This window comes from Amblyomma maculatum, chromosome 6, assembly GCF_055883805.1.
Source record: "Amblyomma maculatum isolate TAMU_Amacu chromosome 6, ASM5588380v1, whole genome shotgun sequence".
NCBI classification, from domain to species: Eukaryota; Metazoa; Arthropoda; class Arachnida; order Ixodida; family Ixodidae; genus Amblyomma; species Amblyomma maculatum.
Genome location: NC_139349.1, coordinates 141,359,291 through 141,386,083, shown reverse-complemented (window position 1 = coordinate 141,386,083; position 26,793 = coordinate 141,359,291). Strand labels below are relative to the sequence as shown.

Below are 26,793 nucleotides of genomic sequence, written 5' to 3'. Positions count from 1 at the left end.
TACCGCCATTTTCTATAACTGATGCGTCCTTATATGCAATGCAGATAGCTGAAAGTACATCAAGCAGAGGTCGAGATGCCAGCTTTTCTTTACATCGAAGCAGAGTAGTCTTGTCGTAAAAGTCGTGAATTCCCACGGAGGGGGGTCAGCCATTTGTGGTGTTTGCACTGTCACTTCATTATACAAGGATGCTATGGGCATAACATTCGCTTCATATTCCTTGTTGCCTCGCATCATCAGCAGATGTCGCATCTGGACCAAGCTTCCTGCGCATGTAATATGCCCAGTTTCGGTTTAATGAGGATAAAATAAAAACTGGAATTCCTACTACTGCAGGGCTTCAGAAAACTGGTTTATTGTTTCAACAACTGGTATGCCATCGTCTTGTCCACAACTTCAAACTCTTCATTGGCATTACCATTAGGAGTGTAGCAATTAGATAGTGAGTTTCAAATAATTAGCTATGATTAGGAGTGTTGTGCAGTAAATTGTATCCATCAATGCTCAAAGTGTTCCTTGCAAATATTTTTTCCATTTTGAAATTCTATGTTTAGCAATCTTCAAAAGTATTAACTGAAACCTATAAAATCACAACTCGTCTGGCTGCTGCAACTGCACCAAACTGGTAGGCGCCTTGCCAGACCTATATTGCATAATGAAATCCATTATTTGGATCTTGCAGTAACCCTGCATTCCTTCTGGTATCTGATTGATTTCCTTGGCCAGGGACAAGCAGAAGTGTTCGTTTGGACCTAATTTTTCCTGTAGCTCTTTGTTTATATTTTCTATTTCCGAATCAAATGTGTCACTTTTTCTTTTTTGCTTGTTTTTTCTGTTTCCATTTGAAGGGCTGGTATATGGCTGATGCCTAGCGGGTTTTGCTAATGCTACTGAAATGTTGCGAGGAGATGGAAGTGATGGGCATGGTGAAATATTTGACAATTCAGCCAGAGGTGAAGAAGTTTGGGAAAACGAAGCATAGTTTTCTTGCGTGCAGCAACTTGCCGGTTCCGATACAATTTTTAGTAGCACTTCCTGTGCAGGGGAGTCTATCAAAAGGTCGTCTTCACAACCCAGCAGGATTTTATCAATTGAGTCGCTGTGAACGATTACTGCAGGCAAGTTGCCTGCATTGACACCCGCAACATTGCTAGAGGACCTAAGGAGAAATAATAGGGTTTTCATCAGCATAACACCACCATAGAAGTCTGTGCCATTGATTCACAATTCTACGTAGATACAGCCGATATACTGTGCCAATTTTATTTTTACCTTTCTACTCACAACATGAATGTTTTGCATGAGGGTAAAATCGTAAATAGATATGATCTGTCATTCTGCAATCTGTAATCGTGGTTGTGTAACATCGCTACTTTGCTGCATTATTGACGGGCTTGTGTATGGGCCAGGACTGCTTCCACTGACATTTTTATCTTTGTGCAAAAAACCACGTCTCGCTGCTTTCACAATTGTTGTCATGCCGTTGAGTACATTGAATGCCAGAATGTGTAATGGCCACAAGCACTTCGAGTTTATCGCTTGAAGCAGGTCGACTGGGGCCCTTTATTTGCAGTTGCAAAATAGAGTATTAACTAATTTAAGAAAGTCTGATCGGCCAATGAGACAGGTTTATGAGAAGGCAAGCACAGATGGCATAAGATAGTTCACTGATGGGATATCGGAGAAGCCTTTGCACAGCAGTGGTCGTAAATTGACGATGTAAAAATACATATTCAATTGGCATTTCTTAAGGTCCTTTGCAGGACAAAGGTCATCTATCACATTACAAACCTACACTACCTAATACAGTCATATGATGATGATGATGATGTTGGATTTTATTGGCGCAAGGGCGACTCAGGCCAAAGAGCGCCAAACTCAAGGTTAACGGTGTACTCAAGTTTGCATAAAGTGATAGTTGTAATGCTTCATGAAGGGATAAAAAACAGTGGTGTATAGGGCCTAAAAATGCATTTGCTGTGTAATATCAGTAAAAACAGTGGTGTATAGGGCCTAAAATTCATTTGCGATGAATAATGAGCTGGGAAAAAATTTAAGAAAGTATATGTATATGCTTTAAAAGATCTCATCCATCCTCTCAAGGGGGAACGGGCTGAGACCCACGTCGATAAACAATTCCATGTAAAATACCTACTTCTGATAAAAATTTGAGCACCTGATTTAAAGGAAATATTGGATTGTCACCAATGAAAATAGATGGGTGTGTAGGTATTTGAAGAGTGTACAAGGAGGGAAAATGACGTCTTCTTTCTGGTTCCAGTTGTGCACATATAATTAAAACATGAATGACAGTGAGCCGATCACCACATCTCAAACAGTGCGGTGCAGGAGAGTTAGTTAAAAGATATGTATGCGTTGTGTATGTGTGACCAATTCTGAGTCTATACAGAGCTACTTCTTTAAATCTGTGTTGTTTTTTTGTGGTGTACCTGCCTATGCTTGGCTTTATTCTGTGCAGTTTATTTTCTGTTGCTGTGTCCCATTCCTCTTGCCATTGTTGGCGAATCATGTTTTTTATGTTTGGCTTGAGGTCATGATAAGTTATCTTATCAATGTCTGTGTCATTTAGAAGGGCAGCTTACGCAGCAAGCCTATCAGCTGCCTCGTTACCCGGTATACAGCGGTGGCCTGGCACCCAACACAGTGTAATTTTAATTTCTAGTTTATGGGCAAACATAAGGGAGTTTCAAAGAGAGTTCAGGACTGGGTTCTTGTTATGCCATTTCCAAAAGGATAGGGACGTTAAAACACTGAGGGAGTCTGTGTAGATGATCGACGGCTGTATGTTATTTTCTATGTGTCTCACAGCTAAAAGAATACTATGGCATTCAGCGGTAAATATACTAGTATGTCTGTTCAGGGTTTTTGACTGTGAAAACTGTGGTCCATGTGCTGCACAGGAGACTTGAGCAGACTTCGAAGCATCAGTGTAATATTCATCACAAGTGTACTTCTCCTGATGTGACATGAAGTGCTGCTTTATGGCAATAGGGGATGCATGTTTGCCCACTTCAAGAATCGGCAGGTCACAATTAACAGCATGCATTTCCCAAGGAGCACTTGTCTTTTGGTGAAGTTGTATGATGGCTGTTAATCGGAACGTCCAGTTGTTCAATATGCGTGGCAACTTTGACTGGATATGGCGGTGTTAGAGATGGTTTTCTTGAGAAAAGTGCTGTGCTAGTTTTGTCAAGCAGGAGCCGGCGACATGGATGGTTCAGTTGGCATAGTACCTTCATAGCATAAGTTACGCAAGTAAATTATCTCCTTCGTTGCAGGTGCCATTGGTTCGCCTCGACATAAAGGCTAGCAATTGGGCTAGATCAAAAAGCGCCCGTAGCGAGGCGAAGGCCGAAATGGTGCACGGGATCAAGCAATTTCAGAGCAGAGGATGATGCGGACCCATAGACCATCTGGCCATAGTCAATGCGTGATAAAACTACACTAGTCAGAAGGCTCAGAAGGCAGTCGCGGTCTGTGCCCCATGAAAGGTGAGAGAGGATTTTTAGCAGATTCATTGATTGAGACACTTCAGTCGCAACTGTTTTATGTGGGCAATGAAGGGAAGTTTTTCATCAACAACTACGCCAAGAAATTTATGTTCCTTTTTAAGGGCTTGGCTCTGACCATTCAATGTAATGTTGGGGTCGGGTCTGATGCCACGCTGTTTAGAGAAAAGTACACAAACACTTTTTTCAGAGTTAAATTTAAACCCATTGTCATCAGCCCACCTGGACAATTTGTTAACACCTAGCTGAATCTGTCGTTCACAGATGGCCAAGTTGCAAGATTTGAAGCTTATCTGGATGTCATCAACATATACAGAGCAAGAAATGGTTTTGGCAACACACTTTTTAAAAAGTTCATTTTGACTATGAAAAGTGTGCAACTGAGAACACCACCTTGAGGGACACCATTTTCCTGTATGTACTGCTTTGAGTATGCATTGCCAACACGAACTTTGAAGGATCGTTCAGACAAGTAACTTCGTATTGTATTCAACATGTTCCCTGTGATGCCAAGAGAGGAGAGGTCGCGGATGATACCATAGCGCCAAGTGGTATCATATGCTTTTTCAAAATCGAAAAAGACACATAAACAATGTTGTTTATGTACAAAAGCATCCCTTGTATAAGACTGGAATGCAATGAGCTGATCAGCTGTTGACCGCCCAGCTCTAAAACCAGCTTGGTTTGGATTAAGAAGACCATTGTATTCAAAGAAATGTAGAAGGCGGCAATTTACCATTTTTTCAAAAACCTTGCATAAGCAGCTGGTTAGAGCAATAGGCCGATAACTGGCAGCAAGAGTGGGTTCTTTTCCGGGTTTTAATATCGGGATAATGATCGCTTCCTTCCATGCTTTAGGAAAGCGTCCTGTGGCCAATATTTTATTATACAGGCAAAGTAGGGTTTCAATCGTGTCCGTATGCAGGTGCTTGAGCATTCCATATGTGATCCTGTCAGGACCTGGTGCTGCGTTCCCACATGTGCCAAGTGCAATCTTCAGCTCCTGCATGGTGAAAGGGCTATTGCACCCTCCTGTGCACGGTCTCTTACCACATATAGGCTTCCTCTCCTCAGTTACCTTGTGCCGCAAAAAAGATTCGGTATAGTGCGCTGAGCTGAATACGTTTTCGTAGTGTTGCCCTAGTGTGTCTGCTTGGTGTTCAAGAGAGTCACCACTAGTGCTGACAAGAGGTGTTGGGAGAGTGCTATAGCCTTTGAGTGCTCTTATTCTGTTGTATACTTTGTGAGCATCAGAATAAGAGTTCACAGAAGAAAGGAATGATGACCAGTTTTCCAGCTTGGAAATACGTCGAACACGTTTGCCATTTGCCTTTGCGCGCTTAAATCCTATCAGGATTTTCAGCCGTGGGGTATCGGCGTAACTTCGACCATGCCTTGTTTTGTGTTTCACGGGCAGTCTTACATTCTGCATTCCACCACGACCTTCGTTTGTTTCGTGGGTCACTTTATGTTTGTGGAATGTGTTTTTCTGCAGCATCTATAATGTGCAGCGTGATGAAGAGTTAGATTCGTCAACGCCTAAGGCAGTAACTGATGAACAGGGCAGAGCTGAGTGTTCCCTGAACATCTCCCAGTTGGCCGCATATTCTTTAAATTTCCTGGGACTAGATGCATTTACATTTTTATTGCCTGTGTACTTTACAGAGATGAGAAAATAGTCGCTTCCATATAGATTGTCAATAACAACCCACTCTGTAGCTGCCAAGAGCATCGAAGAGCCAATGGCTAAGTCAATCCCAGTCGAAAAATACTACAGGAATTTTCTGTTGTACAACACAAATTTCTGTTGTACGACATAATTTTTTGTTGTACGACACGACGCTGTTTTGTTGTACTACAGGAAAGTATGTTGTACAAGAGAGCGCTTTGTTGTACAACACAAGACTGCTCTGTTGTACTAATGACTGCCGTGTTGTACTACAGACTGCTCTGTTGTACAACAAACCACAGTAAAACAGAGCGCAACTCTGTTGTACTACAAATTTAGTTGTACAACAAACTGGTCTGTTCTGCACTGCTTATGAATTGCATATTCATAAAGTAAATTTCGGTGTCTGACTCGCATCATCTATATGTGTGGTTTGACATATAGATGCAGCCTTTTATCGGTGCAATGCTGCTTGCTTACACCCCTTAAAAGGGTCCATCAGTACTTCAATGCACTCTTTCTGGAGGGGGGCAACTTAAAGCAGAAAAAGGACATACATATGTCTATTTGGTCATTGAATAATTAATGATGATTGTTGTATGTCCGAATGATCAACCTAAAAAATAAATGTCTCTTTGTCATAATCACTGAATTAAGCAGCTTTAAATAACCGCGTGATTTCCTTGGCCTTGCACACATGGAATCTTGCCCGAAAACAGCACATTTCATTATTGCATGCAGTTGAGAACTATCAGTTCAAATGTCAAAATGTGTGGGTCAATCTCTATAGGTGTGTGTGTGTGTGTGGTACTTGAGAGCTCTTGCCGTGCACATGTATTTCATCTCGCAAGGTTAAAATATGTATATTTCAATGAACATGGGAGAAACACTACCAGGGGGCTGTAATTAGGTCTCCAAGCTTATTGTGGTGAATCCATAGCTTTAAGTAGTACTTGGTGACCTTTGTTGCTTTTTTACCTGATCAAAGTTGAACATGCTAAATTTTACTTGTACATGTTTTTTGCCCAGTTTATTGTTTAATTTTGGATTATGTACTTCTCGAGAAATTTTATATGGTATGTGACTTGAGAGGCTAAAGTTGAATTGTTAATTGCATCACTTTGCTAATTGATTCCTATTTAATACTAACAATTAATGTAGTCCATTTGCATTCGATATAAGCTATCCAAAGATGTATGATTTGATATATACAGCAGGATTTTCAATTTTTATTCTTATAATTAAACCAATTACCTGTACTGTTAATAGACCAAGCAAATATTTCAGTGCAAATATACATGGCATAAGTTATCTAATGATATATAACTTGATGATGTACAAGCAAAATGTATTTTCCAAATAGCTAACAAATCATAATTAAGACCTACAATTAGCCCTCTCAACATAAGCTATTAAATGATATGATATATGACTTCCTATTTGATAGGATGAAATTTATTTTTAAATAGAGCCTGCAATAATTCCGGTGAATATTGAGATAAGCTACTCGTTCATACGTGATGATTTCATGGCCTGAGCTTCCATTTTTATTCACATTTACCCAATGACACTTCATTAAGGCTTGCAATTAGTCTAGTGCAAATACACTCGACATAAGCTCTCCAGATATATGACTTGATGCAGTGTAATGTCGAATAATAAACACTACTATCTAACTATGAAAATTAATTTTGACCTGCAATAACTAAGCACAATGGTACCCAATGTAAGCCATATATAATGAAACACGCAGCTGAATAATGTAAGCTAACGAACAATTTATCATTTCATGTATTTAGTTCATACCTAATCACAATATATAAACAATAACAATTATAATTACAGTGTAGAGTTGGTTTCATTCAAATATACTTGACATAAGCTATTCAGGGATATTTGACTTAGAATGCAATAAACTCAATTTAGTCACATTTAACCAACTAGCAGTGAGACCTACAATTAGACACTTTCAATTACACTTAACATAAACTATTTGAGACAAATTGTGCTCAACATAAGCTGGACAACCACTGCAAATAATTACGGTATACACATTTTTTGTCGACATTACTACCAATCTTCTACTTTTGTAATCAATGACTTTGACTGAGCGATGCATCATGCCACCTTCAGAAAATAATCAGAGCCTCAAATTTAACTAAAAACAAAATAGCTTTTTATACTGATATTAAGGTATCGTGCATTCAAATTGGAAGTTGTCACTTGCTGATTTTGCATGTCAGTAAGCGCAATGGTATCCATGCAACACATACCTGCCATGCATTAATGGCGCAAGTTTCATTTATTTAGTTATGCTCTAAAGCAAGCGAATTGAGAAAATTATCAACAGCAGTGGTTTGCCTGGAGTTGAAATTTCTAAATCTATAAGGAGGGCATAGATGGTAAAAAAGCGGAATTGAATTTTATTTTTTTATTTCTGGTAATGTGTCAGTGAGGACTGCAGCTTTTATAACTGCGATGCTCGTGAGAAAGAAAGCAAACAATTACTTCATGAAAGAACAAAGGCTGTGTATTTGGAACAGAAAAGCTAAAGTACAAAAACTTGTTGAGAATTAAATTATGCAGCATTTATCAAGGACTGTGTAAAATGTGCCGAGAATCTATGCAGCATTTCAGGCAACTAGCAGTTGACATTATCAAACCAACTTGCTCTTCAACACCACTCACATATTACAGAGATGCGAAATGCTGCAAAGTGTGCACCTTTGCACTATAACATATTAGATAACCATAATAATTGGTGCACATCAGGAACGTACATAATAGCTAGGGTAGTCGCCACACTCACTGTACATATTTTTGTACGAAGTCATGGTTTCTTTCACCACAAGCCAGCTATTGGTGTTGTGGCTCTTTGCATACATGCACATCTTTCAGCACTATTAAACAAAATTCCTCGTAATGTGTAAATAAAATATTTGTTACAAATGAAGGCGATGCCTTCAGAGACACAAGCAGATATGTAGGAAAGTATACTACTCAGCAGAGAGTCTATTTTGAAGATGTAGTGCCCAAATCGCTTCATTGTTGAGTACCTTTTTTATAGGCTCAATTCATGGAACGTTAAAGGCAAAGGTTATTGCATAGCTGAATGAGATGACATAGGACAAAACTTGCCAAAACAAAATTATACAGCAACACGAAGCAGTTCTATTGGTGAATGTCATACAATGTTGTGCGCAAAGCACATATTGCCATTAAATGAGCAGTTTGCATGGCACCAAACACCAAGCAGCAAAAGGCTAAAAGATTTGGCAGGTGGATGCGGCTCTTGCCACCATCATTGAATTTCTTAAACACCAAGTGTGGCACTCATAATTACCACCGCTTGGGTAGGAATGAGAAAAGGCAAATTGATAAATTAAAGTAAACTGAGGTAAACAGTCTAAAGAAATCAGACAGCGGAAAAATAAAGTAAAAGCACAGGCAAAAAACAGTACATAGAGCAAAGGCTAACATCTGTTATGGAGGACAAAACTTCTCATATTATACGTGGAATTCAATCTAGGCTGTTCTTGTTTGTACACATAATCACCTCGTTTCGTAAATTACCACACAAGAGGTTAATAGTTCAGCTTCCAGCTCAACAACAGCAGTCTGAGACCACTGCATGGCTAACAGCAAAGCTGCGAACTTCTTATATAGTCACACATCCTGGGCACTTAATTGTGCCAGCATGCACTTACGGAAAATATTGAACAATGCATGTTAATTAATAAAAATAATGCACAAGGAAAAACCAAAATCATGAGTTATTAAATATACAGTACAAAAGTTTATATTGTGGACATGTAAATTAACCAAACAGTAATATATTAAGAAAGCACATCTGTGAACAATTAAATGGATAAGACAGGGAAGGTGAAATGAATCAGAAAGGCTATTATAAAAATTTGGCAAAGTCTTCATGATATAATTACCACCGTCATATGCACTGCTTGCATAATCTTAGGCTTTAAACAAGGTAGACAAAGCAATGAATATAACTGTGCATTCTAGGAAAGCAATGCAAAAAGGATGAAACAAATGAAAGCATGTGATATTAACTAATGTGCAAGAAAAGAAAGCACACAGCACTTGTACTACAGCACATCCTGCCTGTTTTTTAGCTCTTTCCCTCTTCCAAAGGCAACATATAAACTATCTCACTTCTCGATCACATAACACACCAATTTTTAGACCGAAGTAGTCTCTGGAACCTGCACAGGGTTAAAGCTTTGATAGTCACGAATTCCATCTTAATTTGGTTTCGCGCCGGAGCTCCAGAACAGCCTGGCTAAACTAATTGGAACTCCATGCTTCTGAGCACCTAGCACGGAGGAAGTATTCCTTTCTCCATGGCGCCTAGAGATCCACATCAGTGTCCAAGCTAGAATGCCGGCAACCAGCTTCAGTGTTCGAGCAGTGGTAATCTTAACATAGCGGCTGCCTCAGACTATCCACTTCGAGACATGAACCCACGAATGTGAAGTGTGCTGCTGGCCATAAAAAAAAAAAAATATAGCTCTTCGTCCATTTGCTTTTGTCTCCACGGCTGGCAAGATAGTCAGAGAGTGGACTCGAATTCTGACTTGGCGTGCCCTTTTCTCCGCCTATTTTTGATACTTTATGATCTATCTTTTTCTCATTTTTGCCAGGGCCTATTTTTCCCAATAACCAGCGCAGCCCAAGACAGCGTACCATGCAGTATTAGTATGCCACGTCTAGGGGCGCTGGGCCTCAGCGGCGCTCTCGTGGCGCTGATTTATGGGTTGTTTCGACTCAGAGAGCACATGCACGGAAGATTTCGAGCGGCAATGACCCCTCTGTGACACAATTTTCTTCATAACGAAGGCTGCACATCGTTGCACAAGTATCAAAAAGCACAAATCTCGAGCAACGACGCTCGCAATGCTGAACAAGGCCGGAAGAAAGAAAATAACGAGGTCCTTTTAACGGTCTTAGCACTAGAAACTACAGAATACAGCTAGATAACTGCACTGCAACCTTCGCACCACCTTAGGTGTTTGGCAGTTGGAGCCAAGGTTTCAGTTTCGTTATTGCAGCTAAATAGCTTTTATGTAATTTAGTCAACAATTTTACCTAGCACACTGTGCTTTATGTCATAGCTAACAATATTTTAAATTTTGTTTAATGGAAAACAATACTACCCTTTGCAAGGATATCGCATCATTTCATTAACTTCGTCAAGACACAATGTTGCAGTGGCCTAGTACGACTAGTGAAACTGCCGCGTTCATCTACTTTCGACTGAAGCGCCACCAGATGCGCGCAGCTTTCTTTTGTGTAAAGTCTACTTTGTAACAATTTTGTACCTAAATTGCTTGTCACGAGCTGGATACAAAATCGGAAATAGTTTTTTGTACTTTCATGGTCTGGCATGCTGCAAATTGGCAGTCACAACCTACATTTGCTGACGAATTCTGCTAGGCGACTTTAGCGCCCCCGTGTTGTTCGTCGGTGGCGGAGTGGAGCCGCTGAAACGTAGTCTGCTGCACTCACTTTGCTAAGACGATCCATGCGTGACGCGTAGTAACAGCGGCATGGCGGCGTCGTAATGCGAGTTGTTCGTTTTTGAAGTTGAAATACTTCGCTAAAGCCGGTGTTTGCGTTCGTCGATGATTGCTGCGCTTTGCTTTGTGCGTCCAGCGTGCAGTGTTCTATACGGTTGGAGTTGTTGGTTGATATAGCGGAAACGTCAAACGCTTGAGAAGCGCGGAAGCCCCGCACCTGGAAATGCGTTCGCGTTCAACGCTGCAAGCCTCTGCCGGGTTTGAACCGCACCGGAAAAGAAGCACTTGAGGGAAGTCATCGACTCTTCATTTGCAGGTAAAGCATTCATTATAGTAGTTGTTCTGCCTGTGCTGCAACGCTTGCGATGCACTATTGTGTACGCGAGCATCTGTGGCTAGATACCTCATTTAGATTTAACTGCGTAGCGCAGCGATGGTCCTTGTTATTTTCTTCGGTGCGCCTTGCACAACCCAGTGATCGTAGAACCTTTGCATCGCTGTTTGCAGTTCCTTTTAATAAAGTGCTTCTACTAGCAGTTCAAGGAAACGGAGCTTAGTTTTCTCTTGCGCATGTAATATGCGCGTTTCAAGGTAATGCCGGAAACATCGACTGTAGTGTAGACTCGTAAAACGTGAGGAACTACTGTTCGCATTTCAAAATTTGTCGCGTTTTCTTGTGATTTGGAAGCCCTTCAATGTTCGTCAGCGACATGCAGAGAGGCTCAAAGGAAGTTTCCAAACATAGTCATACAAAGAGCTTTACTTCTATTTTTTTTTTTGTCGCCAAGTCACATTATGCAGGCCAAGCAGGAGTCTCATGGCCCTACTGCGAGGCCGCTTTCCATGGGCTTACCAGTTCATAGTGGGTTTGAAAAGACATATGTTATCAGATTTTTTTTTACACAATGAAGCAGCCGTGCTGATTTCACAGTAGCAATAAGGGACCGTTGACATCACAGACTGGGGAATACAGCGCTACTTGCTAGATGGGGGACAGGTGAAGGACAACACACGAATGAACCTGTCCCCGGTCTATCAAGTAGCGCAGTATTCCCCAGTATGATCAACCAACTGGCCCCCGTGTTTTCATTGTTGACATTACAAAATCAATGTGAAAAGCCCTTCATTGTTTGTCAGCCATATGCAGAAAGGCTGAGAGGAAGTTTCCGAACAGTCATACAAAGAGCTTTACTTCTAATATTTTTTTTTTGCAAAGTCGCATTATGCAGGCCAAGCTGGACTCTCATTCCCTACTGCGAGGCCGCTTTCCATGCAAGTACCAGTTCATAGCTGGTTTGAAAAGACATATGTACTCAGATTTTATTTTTGTTTTTACACAATGGAGGGGGGAGAGAAGCAGCCGTGCTTAATTCACAGTAGCAATAAAGGACCGTTGACATCACAAACTGGGGAATACAGCGCTACTTGCTAGATGGGGGACAGGTGAAGGACAACACACGAATGAACCTGACCCCGGTCTATCAAGTAGCGCAGTATTCCCCAGTATGATCAACCAACTGGCCCCCATGTTTTCATTGTTGACATTACAAAATCAATGGGAAAAGCCCTTCATTGTTTGTCAGCCATATGCAGAAAGGCTCAAAGGAAGTTTCCAAACAGTCATACAAAGAGCTTTACTGCTAATATTTTTTTTTTTTTTTGCAAAGTCGCATTATGCAGGCCAAGCAGGACTCTCATGGCCCTACTGCGAGGCCGCTTTCCATGCAATTACCAGTTCACAGCGGGTTTGAAAAGACATATATCTTTTTTTTTGCACAATGAAGCAGCCGTGCTTATTTCACAGTAGCAATAAGGGACCGTTGACCTCACAAACTGGGGAATACAGCGGTACTTGCTGGATGGCGGGCAGGTGAAGGACAACACACGAATGAACCTGTCCCCGGTCTATCAAGTAGTGCAGTATTCCCCAGTATGATCAACCAACTGGCTCCCATGTTTGCATTGTTGACATCGCAAAAGCAATGTGAAAACCCTTCATTCTTTGTCAGCCATGTGCAGAAAGGCTCAAAGGAAATTTCCAATGTAGTCATACAAAGAGCTTTACTTCTAATTTTTTTTTTCCGAAGTCACATTATGCAGGCCAAGCAGGACTCTCATGGCCCTACTGCGAGGCCGCTTTCCATGCAAGTACCAGTTCATAGCTGGTTTGAAAAGACATATGTACTCAGATTTTATTTTTGTTTTTACAGAATGGAGGGGGGAGAGAAGCAGCCGTGCTTATTTCACAGTAGCAATAAGGGACCGTTGACATCACAAACTGGGGAATACAGCGCTACTTGCTAGATGAGGGACAGGTGAAGGACAACACACAAATTAAAGTGTCCCTGTCTAGCAAGGAGTGCAGTATTCCCCAGTATGATCAACCAACTGGCTGCCATGTTTGCATTGTTGACATCGCAAAAGCAATGTGAAAACCCTTCATTCTTTGTGAGCCATGTGCAGAAAGGCTCAAAGGAAATTTCCGAATGTAGTCATACAAAGAGCTTTACTTCTAATTTTTTTTTTTGCGAAGTCACATTATGGAGGCCAAGCAGGAGTCTCATGACACTACTGCGAGGCCGCTTTCCATGCAATTACCAGTTCATAGCGGGTTTGAAAAGACATATATCTTTTTTTTTACACAATGAAGCAGCCGTGCTTATTTCACAGTAGCAATAAGGGACCGTTGACATCACAAACTGGGGAATACAGCGCTACTTGCTGGATGGCGGACAGGTGAAGGACCACACACGAATGAACCTGTCCCCGGTCTATCAAGTAGCGCAGTATTCTCCAGTATGATCAACCAACTGGCCCCCGTGTTTTCATTGTTGACATTACAAAATCAATGAGAAAAGCCATTCATTGTTTGTCAGCCATATGCAGAAAGGCTCAGAGGAAGTTTCCAAACAGTCATACAAAGAGCTTTACTTCTATTTTTTTTTGCGAAGTCACATTATGCAGGCCAAGCAGGAGTCTCATGGCCCTACTGCGATGCCGCTTTCCATGCAATTACCAGTTCATAGCTGATTTGAAAAGACATATGTACTCAGATTTTTTTTTTTTAGAAAAAAGGGGGGGGGGGGGAGAGAAGCAGCCGTGCTTAATTCACAGTAGCAATAAGGGACCGTTGACATCGCAAACTGGGGAGTACAGCGCTACTTGCTGGATGGCGGACAGGTGAAGGACAACACATGAATGAACCTGTCCCCGGTCTATCAAGTAGCGCAGTATTCCCCAGTATGATCAACCAACTGGCCCCCGTGTTTTCATTGTTGACATTACAAAATCAATGTGAAAAGCCCTTCATTGTTTGTCAGCCATATGCAGAAAGGCTCAAAGGAAGTTTCCGAACATTCACACGAAAAGCTTTACTGCTGTTTTTTTTTTTTTTTTGTGAAGTCACATTACGCAGGCCAAGCAAGAGCCCTCGCCAGCAGCAACATTGGCAAGTCTCACAGCCCTGTTGCGAGGCCGCTTTCCATGCAATTAACAGTTCATAGCAGGTTTGAAAAGACTTATGTACTCAGATTTCTTTTTTACACAATAAAGCAGCCATGCTTAATTCACAGTAGCAATATGTGACCGTTGACATCACAGACTGGAGAATACTGCACTGCTTGCTAGACGGGGGACAGGTGAAGGACAACACACAAATGAAAGTGTCCCTGTCTAGCAAGTAGCGCAGTATTCCCCAGTATGATCAGCCAATTGGCTCCCATGTTTGCATTGTTGACATCGCAAAAGCAATGTGAAAACCCTTCATTGTTTGTCAGCCGTATGCAGAAAGGCTCAAAGGAAATTTCCGAATGTAGTCATACAAAGAGCTTTACTTCTATTTTTTTTTGCCGTAAAGTACCATTATGCAGGCCAAGCAGTAACCCTCGCCAACAGCAACATCGGCAGGTCTCACAGTCCTGCTGCAAGGCCGCTTTCTATGCAATTACCAGTTCGCTGTGTGTTTGAAAGGTACTTACTGAGATTGTTTTTTTACGCAAAAAAAGCGGCCGTGCATAATTCACAGTAGCAGTACGTAACCGTTGACATCACAAAATCAGTGTGAAAAGCCCTTCGTCAGCCGTATGCTGAAAGGCTCAAAGGAAGTTTTCGAACATAGTCAAAGAGCTCTACTTCTAATCTTCTTTCTTTTTTTTTGTCGCGACGTCATTATGCAGGCAAAGCAGGAGCCCTCGCCAGCAGCAGCACCGGCAGTTCTCACAGCCCTGCTGTGAGGTGGCTTTCCATGCAATCACCAGTTCATGGCAGTTTTGAAAAGACGCAATTACGGAGGTTTATTTTTTTTGCACATTGAAGCAGCCGTGCTTAATTCACAGTAGCAATACGTGACAGTTTACATCACAAAATCACTATGAAATTTAAAAATTTTGCAGAACGGATGAATTGATTGAAAGAGAACCCTTCTTGTGCTGCTTAATGAGTATTTTAATATGTTCTGCCAGTTTGCTGGACAGCAGTTCGGATGAAAATATTCTAAAACATACAAATCATGAATAACGTCATGACATGCGGGTTTTCAAGAAGTATTTGCTTTTACTCTGAGCACAAAATGGCCAGCGTCTGGGGGGATTTTCTGAACATTTAGGTCTCACTTACACAGCAAAAAGGCATGCAATTGGCTATCATTTGCAACCAGGGAGCAACTTGATTTTGCAGTCATCAGCATGGCAATCTATAGTGCTCAGATAGTGTACCTTGGGCTGCATGGATGTCATCTGCAAATAATTCTTTTATGATAGCGTGCATTTATCATGCATCCCCACACTGATAGAGCTTCCTTGAGCTGTTTTATCTTTTCCATTAATGTCATCACGTTTATGACACAGTAGGTGACAGTTATCTAAATATCAAGCTAAGCCATATTGGGGAGTTACCAAGTTCTGTGCTGTTCTTTACCAAAAGGAAACGCTCTGTGCACTATGAATAATAATACATTTGACGAGTGTTAGCAAAAGTGAATGCGGTGTATTAATGTTGCTGCACACAAATATTTAATACAGCACATGCATGCCTGACTGTTCTCGCTACACTTTGTTTTGTGTTTCTGCGGCACCTTTGTGAGCAGTCGCAAGTAGTAAAAGCTGTATACAGACTAAGCACAGACGTGAAGGCACTCCCATCAGTATGTCAGCACATCCTCAGATGCAGGCTATTCGAAACCAGTTGTTCCCACTAGATGCCATCGGTGCAGCCAAATGCGCCTCGGTTGAGCGCTGTAAATAGCCGTACTGGCAACTGTACCTATGAGTTATTATAAGTGTAACTGACTGGTCACCATCCCACAACTCTTGGCATCGTCATGTCCAAGAGTTGCCAGTATTACAGTAAAATGTGATAGGGCAGCATGTTTGTATATCAAATGCATATCCCATCATTCCTTTTATGTGCTTCCTTTTGTTATGCTTTGTCTTCTAAAAGGGCAGTTGGTCTTGACTGTTAGGTAATGAGAAGCTAGATGTGGAACAAGCATTCATTACATCCGAGGCGCTGCTTATTTCTTAGCAGCTCCAAGGAATCGAGCAGCATGCAATTGGCCAGCAGCTGTTCCTTTTAGGCCCACATTGTTGCAATACCTTTACAACTCGCAAGCTGTGACTGGGCTTTTACATGTTGTCTGCTTTTAAATTGTTGTGCTTGACATATGCACAATATTGTATGGCATAGAACATGTCCTCGAAAAGAAAATCATTTCAGCTCTCCATTGCAACCCAGTCACTCAATACTGTTTCCTGCTCGTCTTTAGATAGCTTGATACCTTTTGCTGACAGACTATTTATCTTGATGCTATTAAAGAGCATGAAGTCAAGATCAGAAATGGTTTTGTAATTTGCATTACACTTTACGTTGCTCAACAATCTGTTCATGTCCCTTGATTTGCTCAGTGACATGGCACCCAGTTTTTACTATATAAGAATGAGCTGACGAGAGGGGAACTCATATACTAACCAATCAGCGCATCTCTTGAATGGACATCGAAGCTTTTTACCAGAGCCTCTTTCTTTTAGTTGTCCTTTTATGAAGCCAGAGGAAAGACAACCAAGCTTTGGAGGGGCTAAAAAGACTAGCAGAATGTCATGCCTGCTCACTACCTTGTTCACGTTGTGGGATGGCATGTGCGGGTATGTCACTACTGGTCTCACCTTTTCTCTAGACTCATCTGCACCAACTTCTACAGCCCGTCACTTCTGGGTGTCTTCTGTAACTCCTGTCAAAAGCAAACAATGGGCCCCAGCTGAAGTCAGCCTAGCCGATTGAATTTCAAAACTAGAAGGGAGCTTGGGGACACATGACTTCCTGATCACAGATTCACAGTCACTCATTCCTTTCACTAAATTTTATCTATTTGAAAATCAATTGGAAGGAGGCCCTTTTTTAATGTGGAACAAAACATCAGCATACCTGATTCATTAAGCACTCAGTGCTTTGCTTAGACTTGCTGTTCAAATATTGCTATCAGCATACTTGCGTCAGCTTCCCTCACCAGCATTGCGTCGCGGGATCCTTGAGAAAAGGCGAGACTGGCAGTTATGCAATATCTACCTAAGCTGTCCCACAATTTGAACATTGCTGTGAGCATGCATGACAGTCCGCTTCTCTTTTTATTTCCAATGAAGCAGTGGTCTTTGCTGTCACATCGGAAAAGGCGAAAGAGGTTTTGGTACCAACAATGGATGGTCATTCACGAAACATGTAGAAATGGTAGTGTATGAGTTTCACTCTCAAGCAGCCATTCTTGTGCAAGACAAACTATGCACTGTGCAAATGAGGGAGTCTGGGAACTTCAGTGAAATATTGAGCAAAAGAAAATGGTCTCTAATTTACCACAGCACATTGGATCTTGTCCTGTGAGGTCCCATGAGGCATGCTGTGGTTATGTGTACTACTGTTATGAGCAGAAATACAGAATCGCAGAAACTGATTGAAGCCTTCTATATTAGCAAGAAAGGTAGCCTGTGTGTCCGCAGTACTTATTTGCCATGGTGAAAGGCTCAGCACAACATTTTAAAAGTTCACTGTTATGCCACACTTGATGCATTGATGCGTTCTTTGCACATGCAGTGGCAAAAAGCATATAATGCATACTTTTTTGCAAAAAGAGTAATTTGTTATTCGCACTCTGTTACAATTTCTCTCATATGTGCTGTGCTTTTTGGCGCCCTTGAATGCTTCAGACGAATAACTAGCAGTTTTTCACAAGTCGTCATAGTTTGCATGAAGCTATATCTTAAGTACTGCTGAATGTTTCAAATGAGAGGAAGTTGTGTTTGCATGTTGCCCTTCAAAGCGAACATCTAAAGTAGTAAAGCTGTGTGCATTGTTTCTGTAATGTAATTGCATTATGGGATGCAAAGCAGGAAATGGCTTGGATCTCGTATTCTTTTACAGAAGTGCTCAAAACAATTCGCTGATGATGACTGAGCCATAAAAGGAGCAAAGCAGAGCTTTATTTTGAGTGCATGAATTTGACAGCTTTACTATTTTATAGATAGAATGAGAGGAAGAAGAGGGTTTGCACGGTATGAAGAAGAACTAAACAAGGGTAAATAGGGTACGCCTCAGTTCACAGATGAGCCAACGTTTGGACAAGTGGACTTGTCTTCGTCTGGGCAAAGCGATCATCACTGACAGGGGCTTAAATACGCTTTTGCTTCCGAAGAAGAAAAGCTGGGGAGGGGAAAGTGGGTCCGATGAAAGTAGGTGTGAAAAAGTGGGGAGGAGAGGATGGGTGAGAAGTGGGTTATGGGTTATGAAGTGAAAGAAAAAAAATAATTTTTAGTATGTATCTCAACCTGGAACCAGAGATCCTGTGGCCTGCAAAAGAAGTAAAAACGGCAGTACTAGGAAAAACCAGAGTACCGGGTAGATGATTAGTCACCACTTAGGCGGGTTTGGTGCAGATACACCTTACAAAGGGACAGGCTTTGGGAAGGGCCCTGATAAGGCATATATCTAAGGGGGACAATTCTTAAATCTTTCTGCAAAGGTGGAGGGGGGGGGGAGAAAATCACAGAATTACCGCACAGGGAACCTCAACTGACATGAAAAAAAAATTAATCATAAAAAAAGTTTGAGGACAAACTCAAGCAACAAGTGATCAGGAGCAAATGTGTTTAGAGGAACATGTAAGGTTATGCTATTGTGGAAGGGAATAGAGTGTACATGCGTTGTGAATAAACTGTACAATTAACACTATGTGGGATTGCTTTCCCGAATAGTTATGATGCAGAGGGAATATACCTAAGGGTTTCTAACGTTCCCTTAGATATATTTATTCCTGCTGGTTCCAATGCATATCTAATTCATAAATTTAGAACATTGGAACCAGCAGGAATATTTGTGGTGACTAATCATCTACCCTGTACTGTGGTTTTTCCTTGTACTGACGCTTTTACTTCATTTGCAGGCCACAGAATCTGGTTCCAGGTTGAGATACATACTTAAGATTTTTTTTTGTCAGTTGTGGTTCACTGTGCGGTTATTATCCTGTGACTTTGTACTCCCCCTTTCCTCCCCCTACCTTTTAAGAATTGTCCCCCTAGATACATGCATTATCAGGGCCCTTTGCATAGCCTGTCCCTTTGTAAGGCATATCTGCCCCAAACCCGCTTAAGTGGTGACTAATCACCTACCCGGTATTGTAGTTTTTCCTGGTACTGCTGCTTTTACTTTTGCGGGCCACAGAATCCTTGGTTCTAGGCTGATAAATACATACTGAAGATTTTTTTTTTCTTTTTTGCTTTCATTTCATGACCCACTTTCTTCTCACCTATCCTCTCCTCCCCACTCCTTTACGCCTACTTTCTTCGCACCCACTTTCCCCTCCCCAACTTTTCTTCGTCGAAAGCAAAGGCATATTTAAACCCCTGCTAGCGATTATCGCTTTGCCCAGATGAAGACAAGCCCACTTGTCAAAACGTTGGCTCATCTGCGAACTGAGGCGTACCCCATTTACCCTTGTTCAGTTCTTCATACTATTTTATAGTCATTGGTATTACTATTTTTCAGCAATTTTCGGTCATCTGGAGGATTTCGTGTAGCAGAGGTGGCCAAGGATGCAGGAGGAATTCAGCTTCGAACATCTAGAGAAGCACCTGCTCAGAGCTCTGGAGTGGTTGAAAGCAGCAGGCATTGCTCAAAGCCAGAGGAAGAGGTGAGTGTTTTTTTGCTTCCTAATATTTCGAACTGTAACAATCATTTTTAAACCGACATTCTCAGAAATGTGACTGTTCACACTTCCGGACTGCTGTCCTTGTCTTTAAAGTGCTGCATTTTTCATAGCCGAGTCTCCTGAGCATTTTCAGCAAAATGACGTGTTAACGAGGCCAGTTGTGTCCAGACATCAGCTCAGGAACACTAGGCCAGTCACACCAAAACGATCACAGCAGTACTTTCACATGCCTGTATCTCAGCTCCGGTGGTAAAAACATCAGACGTGGCTTGATGGATATGTTGATAAGGAGAGGCAGTGGGAACAGGTTATCAGAATGCTTACTCAGCAGTTCAGTGTGATAGGGAAGTACTGAATGTATGGCTTCTGCCCACACGACTTGTTGCCCATTGTCGTCATTTGCATGGCACTGCTACAGTAAACAAAGGCAAAAGGCAGTGATCCTTATGAAGTAACTTTGCATCACTTGACGTTACTAATACCTGCATTCACAAATGCGCCTCGACTCAACATTCCACCTCCACTCCACTGAGTGGAGAAAACAGCTGCTCCTCCACCCCAGGGCCAATTCAGATTCCTGAACCCCCCTCGGCATTTCCTTTGACAAGGTCTGTTTGAGATTATGTCCTCCACTCGAAGCAGTGCAAGTACACATGGGAACGAGGTTAAGGTGAAATTATTGCCCGAAAACTGCGTGCTGAAGTGTGTAATGCTCAGTTTTTCATGTCGAGTCTTCTAAACTTTTCCAAGCAATCACAATGTTAACAGCATATTGGAACTCGTTTCGCAGGCGGGATAAAAAAGGTGGCTGTGAAAAATGGCAGAAAGCACTTCTGCATATGGCAACAGTCGCTGCTGGTGACGAGTTTACGTAGAACATGAGGCAGGCTTAGAGAAATGGTATGAATACCTCGGTTTGCTTGTTTGGTGTGAGGTCTATGTTCACCCTTTGTCGCTTTCTTTTATTTTTATTGCCAGGCTTTGACAGACAACTGAATACATTGCAGAAAAAGAATTAGCTGCCAACTCCTACGAGCATGCTTTTGGCCATCAGAGTGCTCGGGGGAGAGCATTGAAAACATTTGTGTTTCTTCAGAGTGCGTTGCAGCGCATGCACACTGAATTCGGCTCTGCAGAAGCGAATGCTGCCTGCAGTTTCCCAACAAGTTAAGAACCGTAATTTAAAACGTGCCTCAAAAGGCATACCCTTTGCCGGCTGCGAATATCCCTTCGTAGGGCAAGCAAACCAATGTGCTCCCTCTACAGCGCCACTCGTCTGAAGATGTTAGTATGTACCCACGAGCGACAGACATGCCATTGGTGTTTGGGGTGTAGCACAGATGCACCCACAGCTCCACCACCCCTCTGGTACGCCCCAGCTTACTGCATGCAACACGCTGTTCCCCCACAAGTTCGCCATCGTCTGTGGAAGCCACCACGCAGGGCGAGCCAGCGCGAGTAAAATATCACACAAATTAGCTCCAGCCAGTGACTCTCGGGTGCTGCGCCCACGCTCCGGATTTCGCTTTATGAGTGCATCATTTTCCATATCTAAAAGGAAAACACAGTACTCTAACTTTCTGTTTAGTAGCGCCACAATAACCCGACCCCGCTCACAGGTTTTATGGCTGCCGGGCGATTGGACAGCAGGGGACTGCGTTAATGAGTGTTCGATTTGAGGCAAGCGAAGTGCTTCGCCAGTCTTGAGTAGCAAAGGGAAAACAAACATAGGGGTTCTGAACTAAGAGTTGTTGTTTTAGAGCTAATGCTATCTTTCCAGGAACTGTGCACCAGCGCTTGCATAACCAAACAGTTCACAGACGTCCAACCAGTCACATACCCTCTCTAATGGATAAAATCTGGCAATGGGAATCAGTGTAAATTGATTGCCAGTTTTTAGAATTCTGAAATCCTACACACAGCTTCCACGTGCCATTCCCCCAGTCTAGCACACTGCCCGCACACATGCTCGAGCCACAGCACGATATATTTCTCACAAAGGTGAAGGCGTAGTGTGTACAGAGTCAGACTAGTTAACCAATGCTAGCTTCCTGTGTCGAACACCTTCACTATCTTTACCAGACTGTCCCGAGCTGACCACATTTTAGGCCTCTGCTTCTATCTTTTCAATGTAGCGCTGGTGTCAAGTCTGGTCAACACAATGCCTGCCCTTAGCCCTGCGCACGCAGAAATATTACGGTACGTCTCCAAATTTGGTGTCAGCGGCATGTTGTTCAGGTTGGGATCGCCGATTGGCATTCTTGACTATTTGTTGCTTCTTCCGCTACCCTATCCTGGCTCTAGAGATTTTCTACCTTTTCGAGTGCGTCACCACTTATCGATGGTAACTCCGGCAGCAAGGAAATAGCTGACGTACCACTCACATTTCCGTAAGCTTCTTGCACTCTGTTCGCTCTTCCTGACGCTTGCATTGGCTGCTCAACTTCTCCTTGGGTTAACGTGGCACCTGCTGTGGTCGAAATGCAGATCTCACTTTCATTGCTGGAGGCGCTCATTCCGAATGATCTTGGGGCATTCTTCAGGGCTCACCTGCTCTGGTACTGCAACATTCGACTGGCAGAATTTTTTTGTGCCTGCTGGCCGGCCTGGCCATCATCTGGTACATTTCTCTCATCTTTGTAATCCCCTGCGATGGATAGCAATGACACCTGTGTGTTTGTGACATTGGCAATGCCGGCCTCTGCTAAAGCTGCATTTAACTTTGCGGTGGTAGCTATGGTTGGGAACAGCACCGCAGGCTCTGCCTCTGCTAAACACACAGTGGGTCTTGACATTGGTATCTTATTGCTACAGGCCTCGCCGTTTTCTGAGCCATCTTGTGGACTCACGTGCTCGTCTTTCTCCTCTGGGGCTGGCTCCTTCGTATCTACTAAACCTTGTAGTGATACGGTAGCCACACTTGTTTTCTCTCTGGAATCTGCATTTGCCTCCACTGTTGTATGCATATTGCCAGCATCGCAATATGCTGGACCAATTTTCTTGGGCTTCTGTGACAATTTCTGATTTAGTGGTGTCAGAAGGGCACCCATCGCTTTTACTCAGTGGATGCACAACAGCAGTGGTGCAACAGCTGCGGTGCCTTATTGATACAGCTGCGTGTTGCTGCGCCATAAGCGCGAAATTCGTTAAATGTGCGCAACATTGCGCCCAAATGCCCCGACTAGCTGCAAAAGTTGGCCATACGCAGGGAAAGCTTTCTGTTGTGATATGACCAGTTGCGACGTTTCATATACTGCAGCATGCATCACTGGCCTTTTATTTTATTTTGAGATGACGTTATGCCATCGTAATGCCTACCCGTTATTTTTCTCTTGCATCGACATGCTTTTCCGCGCTTCGAGTATGCTGAACCGTTGTGGTTTGAGGATGCTTCACTGTACAGGCCACGGTCCATGCGGTGAAGCATCCCTCTAAAGCAATGTGGCCATTTATAATGAGGCAGCACTTCTATTGCGTTGCACTGCGAAAAGGGCCGTGGTGGGGCTTGTGATTTTGGAGCAATACTTCATGCTGAGTTTCAAGCGCTGCACGCTTCTAATGGATATATCTAGTTTTTCGTGCGGCTCTTGGAGGTTTTTTTGTAGTTGGGCCATTCATGTTAGCAGGGTTGTTTTTGTGCTGTCTCATCGATCGACACTTTCCCGTCGTCTGACAGAGGTGTCATCAGTTATGGCTTCTGTGTTTGTGAGAATATATTTTGAGGTGGAGGAGGTAATTGTTTTTCTTTTTTTTTGGGGGGGGGCGCGGCAGGTCAGGAAACATGCAGCAACCTTAGATTTTGAATTCCATAACACCGCATTGGAGCCCAAGACTGCCCAAATTAACATTTACAGATTCTAGAACATTGAAATACTATAATGTCTGCACTGTGCATGAAATGTATAATCTAATATGCTGTCATTGCCAGTCCCTATAGGGACTGGCAATGACAGAAATGATAGGGACTGGCAATGATTTATGCTTTCTATAGAAAGCATAAATCACAGGCCAAAGATGCGCTCGCTCAAGTTTTCTTTGCTAATACAGGTTAATCTCGTTACGAGAGGCACTCGGTTATAAGAGACATCTTTGTGAATCATCTGAGGGTGCACGACGAGCATGTAAGAGTGCCTCAAAGGTAATAAAGCAAAAGGAAGGCTTGCAAAGGGAAGTGCTTTACCTCCAGAATTTGGGAAGGAATACACTCTGTACTCACAAAAATACATACTAGTATGAATAACTTCTTTAAGCTTTCTTGAATAATTTCCTGTTAATGTGTTCAGTAAACTGATCAACACAGTGCCTTTAGAATTTTTGGTTACAAGAGACCTTGCTTACAAAAACACGTTTTTCGGGTCCCTTGAGTGTCTCTTGTAACGAGGTTTTACTGTAACTTGCCTGCATATTTGCTTTTGCATCAACATTCTTTTTGTACTGCGCTCATTTCTGGACTTTTTGGGCATGTCTGATTGGAGTCGCGGCTTTAAATTGAGCTCTTTCGGAGCTGCCATCGCACAACACTAGCTATGGTTTCGCAGACATTAAAACATAGTTTTGTGAGTGTTGAGAGCAAGATAAGATCCCGTGATTGAGGTCAAACCACAGTAGAAGAAAAAAACTGAAATGCATATTCTCTAGCTTTTTGTATTTTCGCTGACCCCGAAGTTTGAAAAATAAACCTTTTCAGTTTCATGGCTCACATTCATTTCTATATTTTAGTTGATATCATGCCTCATGTTTTTTATAAACTAAGCTCATGTTTTTTGTAGACTAAGATGAGTGCAGTGCAACTAGTAACAGAAAACAATGCCAGGTTTATTATCTCTGCCATGAACAAAAAGTGTATAGTAAAGCTTAACCATGGATTTTCTCAAACCTGCCAAGACTTGCCTCGTCAGCAGTCAGTGACTTGTAAATGTAGCATCCCTCCAATGGGGAGAGTTGGATAATGTTTTTACAAATTCCTCCATCTTGCTAAGCCAATCGCACTTGTCAGAAATGGCCCGTCATAACACAGTTCCACAAATTTCAGTGCCGCGCCATGCTCTGGCGGATCTGCGCAAAGCACAATGGAAGAACGAAGCAATCGCCTCTCGCGTCGGCTGCTGGCAAATGTTGGCGTGTTGTGCTGCTGCTTTCTGTTGTCATGTGTCTTCTCGTGTGCATTGGTGGTGCTTCCTTGCAAAATTCAGCAAGCACCGGATTGCTTTGATAGTTAGCTACTAGTCTGCAATTTTCCGTGACTTTTGAAGTGAAAGCTTCACTATGTCATGTAAAGCCAAGGTTGCAGTGTGTGGTTCACGCCGCCACATCGAACGCGTCGTTACCATCGCATCCATCTACGCCCTTCCAAGGTGTTCCACCGCTGGGCTCCAGATATGCACGACGCGGAGAGGGGAAGGGTTTCCGCGCTGCGCATGTGTGTGCCACTATGGAGAGCCTCAGTGGGCGAATGCCAGACTTCGTGTTGACTGATGATCCATGGATTTAGAATGCAACATTCAACTGGGCAACACGATGCAAAGGAATGGTGGACACAAAAAAGAAAACAGCGGGAAGCAGCAGCGTAGCAAGAATGCCAAGATAGCAGAGAAAACTTAGCCCGAGAAATGGCAGTCAGAGAGACGTGAGCGTGACGCTTCGCTTTCCCAGGGCGCTTTGCGTGGCCACTCGATGACGTGGCGGAATAACTAGGAATGTCTATTGTAAGGATGCACTTAGAATATCTCTACAGTTATTTCACCCCGTGAAAATAAAAATTTCGTTATTCTGTAGCTGACACGTACTGCATGAGAATTGGGAGAAATTAAATTCTCTTTTTGAAACAAACATGGTGGAATCAAACAATTCTTTGAATTTTATCCAGTAATTGGTTGTGTCATAATTGTAACATTGCAGAGTACCTTGCTGTCTATGGTAGACGAAGGAGCCTTTTATGAGCACTACGCTTGAGGTATGGGGCTTAATTCTCAACCTACTCAGTTGAATATTACTCCAATGTTTTCTCCTCTTGCTTGTTTTTCTTGTTGCTTTTCTTTCAGCAATGTAGGCATTTAGCAGCTTTGACCTTGGAACATATGTCAATTAAAAGATGTATGCTTTGTCTGCATGCTGACTAAATGAGTGCTAACTAGCTTTGAGAATCAGGAAGCAGGTTATACTTCTTTATGGGCTTTAAATTGATTCTTATGTTTTGCGTTCCTTGCTTCCATGCAGGTTCAAAGGTGGTCGTGGTCTGCGGCAGGTCCAGCTGACAATAATAAAGTGGATAAGTAGCCCTGCATATATGTCCCAGTTCTTACTTATACTCCGTACATAAAGGCATGCTTTTATTTCACAATTAAGCATGATGCTTTGTAGAGGCACATGTGCACTGCTCTAGGATCATATATGAATAAAAGCAAGACCACAATTTATTAATTGACGACAGATGCCTCAGATTTAGGACATACAAGCATGATGCCTTGTAGAGGCACATGTGCACTGCTCTAGCATCATATGTGAATAAAAGCAAAATATCAATTTTTTTAATTGACGAGATGCCACAGATTTAGGACGTACAATGCCACGGAAAACACTGGAGGCACGATGTGAAAACAATGCCGCGACACAATACTCAAGGTACGACAGATAACTATACGACACAATGTTACGACATAGAACACACAACAGTACTACAACGGTCCCATTTTACGACAAACAACAGTACTACAAACAACAGACAACAGTACTACACACAACAGACAACAGTACTACAGACGACAGGGTTGCAACTTACAACACAAAATAGTACAACAGACAACAGGGTCCCATTTTACAACAGGCTAGATTTGTGTTGTATTTTTCAACTGGGATGGCTGTATACATATTATG

The 26,793-nt window shown here is 42.4% G+C and overlaps 1 protein-coding gene and 1 long non-coding RNA gene across 3 annotated transcripts in view; one reads left to right on the top strand and one right to left on the bottom strand.

Annotated features, from left to right (window-relative positions):
- LOC146186905 (glutamate-gated chloride channel-like) overlaps positions 1-26,793 on the bottom strand; it is a 102,067-nt gene that overhangs the window by 28,139 nt on the left and 47,135 nt on the right. The gene's annotated exons all lie outside the window — the stretch shown is intronic.
- On the top strand, positions 10,753-26,321 carry LOC146186906 (uncharacterized). Of its 2 annotated transcripts, XR_014708179.1 has the most exons (4): positions 10,753-11,049; positions 19,758-19,902; positions 25,819-25,873; positions 26,137-26,321. It is a non-coding gene; the product is annotated as an uncharacterized LOC146186906 (long non-coding RNA). The 2 variants fall into 2 exon arrangements; XR_014708178.1 differs by lacking the exon at positions 25,819-25,873.